This window comes from Gossypium hirsutum, chromosome A08, assembly GCF_007990345.1.
Source record: "Gossypium hirsutum isolate 1008001.06 chromosome A08, Gossypium_hirsutum_v2.1, whole genome shotgun sequence".
Lineage (NCBI taxonomy): Eukaryota > Viridiplantae > Streptophyta > Magnoliopsida > Malvales > Malvaceae > Gossypium > Gossypium hirsutum.
In genome coordinates, this window is record NC_053431.1 from 70189344 (window position 1) to 70193364 (window position 4021).

Consider the following 4021-nt stretch of genomic DNA (forward strand, 5'->3'; position numbering starts at 1 on the left):
TTCCCCTGTTTGGCCACGACTTTAGGCACGCTCGTGTGCCTGGCCGTGTGTGCTGAAAAACTTTGCAATTCAAAGATTAAGTTAATTGATTCGAAGTGTGAGAAAATAAAAATAAAGAAATCAAAATATGTTAGTGCTCGGGTTGCCTCTCGAGAAGCACTTATTTATAGTCTAAGCTCGACTTACCTCTCCGTTGAATGGTCAGGGTGGTTAGAGGAGTTCATACTCCTCATTCCTGTTGTTAATTTTAAAATAAGGTTTTAAACGGGTGTTGTTTACCTTAAAAGTACCGAACTTGGGATGACTCAGCTCCACTGTACCGAATGGAAAAATGCTAAGTACGGTAAGAGGGATTTCCTCATTTGGTGTGGTAGTGACAATGTGAGGATCAACGACATCTAGTAAGGCTGTATTGCCAACCTTAAGTTGATTAGGAGAGGTATCGGGCTTGTTTTTGCGTAGTTTCGGTTTATCATGTGTTCTCGATTTGTGTTCTCGCCATTCGTCTAGCTCCTCTATCCGTAGTCTTCATTCTTCATGGACGTTTTTGTTCTCTTCGTGATAGTAGCGCACTGTCTCTGTTGTCTTGGTTCGTAGAAGTTCCTGCAAGGACGATTGAATATTAGTTTTATCATTGACAGGTTTTATAGCATTAGCTTGAGTCTTAGAGGTTTTGACTGAGTCGCGTGCTTGGAGTGTTACTGTGTCGTCACCTGCACGAAGTGTTAGCTCTCCTGTGCCTACATTAATAATGGTTCTGGCAGTTGCTAAAAATGGTCGTCCTAAAATTAACGGTACCTCGTTATCCTCATCCATATCTAAGACAACGAAGTCTACTGGGTAAATAAATTTATCAATTTTAACGAGAACGTCTTCAATAATACCCTTAGGAAATCTAACTGTTTTGTCAGCCAATTGTATGCTCATCCTAGTCTGTTTAGGTTTACCGAGGCCTAGTCGTTTAAATATTTTATACGGTATAACATTTATACTTGCTCCTAGATCAGCTAAGGTATTATTCACAGATAGACTACCAATTAAACAAGGAATTGTAAAACTCCCTGGATCTTTTAATTTGTTAGGTAGCTCATTCTTTAGAATAGCTGAGCAGACTGCATTGAGTTCCACATGCGATGTAGTGTCTAATTTCCTTTTATTGCTCAGATGCGAAAGAACTTCAATAAAGGGTAAGTTAATATGTAATTTCTTTAAGAGTTTGACAAACTTACCGAATTGTTCTTCTATTCTATCTTTCATCATCGCTTTAGGATATGGCACACGAGGTTTATGATTTGTACTTACCTGTTTGGGATCATTATTGTTTACCTCTTCTCGTCCTTTGTTCATCGCGTTGTCTTGCTGTAATTCTGGCTCAGGTGTAATGAATCCTTCCTTATCTTGGGCATTAATTGCATTGAGGTGTTCCCTTGGATTAGGTTCAGTAATACTTGGTAGGCTACCTTTTGGTCGTTCGGAGATTAGTTTGGACAGTTGGCCTATCTGAGTTTCGAGTCCTTGGATCGATGCTTGTTGATTCTTAAGTGCTATTTCAGCATTTTGGAAATGGGTTTCTGACACCGAGATGGATTTAGAAAGCATCTCTTCAAGGTTTGGTTTTTTCTCCTGTTGATAAGGTGGCTGTTGAAAACCCTGATGATTTTATGGCTTTGGATTTCCTTGACCTCCCCAGGAAAAATTGGGGTGGTTCCTCCAACCTTCATTATAAATATTACTGTATGCACACCTCCAACCTGTATAGTTGTAACAATAACTTCAATCCTCCAACCTCCAACCTACAACTGAGGAGGTGTTACCCATATAGTTGACTTGTTCTTCTTCAGTTGTAGGATTGAAGGATTGGTATTCTGTATGCACACCTCCTCTGCTTGAGTCACACCTCATTACTGGATGTACCTGCGTAGAACCAAGTAAACCGTCAATCTTTTTATTGACAAGTTCTACCTGATTAGAGAGAATGGTGACTAAATTGATGTTATAAACGCCGGCTGTTTTTGTTGGCTTTGTCCTCATAACTTGCCACTGATAGTTATTCAGTGACATCTCCTCTATAAATTCATCGGCATCTCCCGGTGTTTTATTGTTGATGGTTCCGCCAGCAGCTGCATTAATCATTTGTCTTGTCGAGGGATTCACACCATTGTAGAACGTTTGAACTTGCAGCCAAAGTGGTAACCCATGGTGAGGACACCTTCTCAGTAAGTCATTGTATCTCTCCCATGCATTGTAAAGTGTTTCTAAATCCATCTGCACAAAAGAAGAGATATCATTACGTAATTTGGCATTTTAGCTGGCGGAAAATATTTTAGTAAAAATTTCTCGGTCATTTGTTCCCAAGTAGTGATAGACCCTCGTGGTAACGAGTTCAACCACTGTTTAGCTTTGTTTCTCAGTGAAAAGGGAAATAACCAAAGACGAATGGCATCATCAGAAGCGCTATTGATTTTGAATATATCATAAAATTCAAGAAAATTTTTCAAGTGCGTGTTGGGATCCTCATCCTGCAAACCATCAAACTGAACAAACTGCTATATCATCTGAATTGTGTTAGGTTTTAGTTCGAAATTATTCGCAACAATAGCAAGTCTAACAATACTAGACTCAGTTCCTGTTAAAGAAGGCTTAGCATAATCATACATAGTACATGGAGTAGGATTTTGATTAGCTACAATTGCAGGAGGCAGCTGATCGCCTGGGTTTTCAGCCATCTCGTTGGTTGGGGTTTGAGTATTGTTTTCTCGTTCGTTCTCCGTGTAGCATAAAATATGCCTTATTTCTCTTTGATTTTTGCGAATTGTACGATCGAGTTCTTCGTCAAAGAGTAATGGTCCTGATGGGTTTCTTCTAGTCATAAACTATAAAAACCTGCCAAGAGAGAGAAAAAAAGTAAATTAATAAATAATAAATAATATAAAATTGCAAGAAAAATAAATGGCTAAAGTAATAAAAATTTAGTGTTCCTAATATTTCAGATCCTCGGCAACGGCGCCAAAAACTTGATCGCGTGATTCGTAACAAGTAATAAATATTTATAATGAAGATCAAACCTAGACTAACTATTATCACGACAAAAAGGAAAACGCACCTATCGAACAATAGTATAGTAATGGCAAGACCGGGATATCGTACCCAATGGAACCAAAAGTACTAGTAATAACTATATTTTTATTACGTAGCCTAAGAAGAAAAGGGTTTGTTTTAATTAACTAATTATTTAAACTAAGAATGCACAGAGAAAAGAATTGGGGAATTGCTTTTGGGAAAATCGATTGACTTGAGACAATACCTAAGGAAAAATCCACTTAGACTTTACTTGTTATTCTGGCTCCAAATCGGACGATTTATTCATTCAACTTGTTCCATAGAGATCCCTAAGTTATGTTATTATCTCTATTCAAGACTAATAATGTCTAATCCTTAGATTGAATAACCGAGACTTTTCTCTAATTAACACTCTAGGGTTGTATTAACTCGATCTATGGATCCCCTTATTAGGTTTCACCCTAATCCGACAAAATCTTGTCACCCTATTTCTAGGCGCGCAATCAACTCCACTTAATTATGACAAATGTACTCTTAGACAGGGTCTATTCCTCCTCTGAATAAGAGCGTGTCTTGAATCAGTATCCTGGGATATCAAAACAAGAATTAAGAACACATAATTAAGAACAAGTTAAATATTTATCATACGATTCAGAAAATAATAACAAGATTCGCCTTAGGTTTCATTCCCCTTAGGTATTTAGGGGATTTAGTTCATAGCTAAATAAGAAAACATCTCAGAAGAATAAAGAATACAAAACATAAAGAAAACCCAACACTCCAGAAGGGGAATTGAGGAGAGATCTTCAGTCTTGATGATGAATCCGGCTTCTGAGATGGATCAATCGGCTTCTGAGTGTCAGGCTGTGTTTGATCCGTTAAATTACACACGACCATGTGGGTCATTGGCCAGGCCATGTGAATCGTGAAAGCCTTGGTGGACACCCTCGAAAGACATGGG

General features: G+C 38.2%; 1 non-coding gene across 1 annotated transcript; it reads left to right on the plus strand.

Moving 5' to 3' along the window:
- The first annotated feature begins 2191 nt into the window (after nucleotides 1-2191).
- Nucleotides 2192-2298, plus strand: LOC121205285 (small nucleolar RNA R71). Its single transcript, XR_005900368.1, has one exon. It is a non-coding gene; the product is annotated as a small nucleolar RNA R71 (small nucleolar RNA).
- The last annotated feature ends 1723 nt before the right edge of the window (nucleotides 2299-4021 follow it).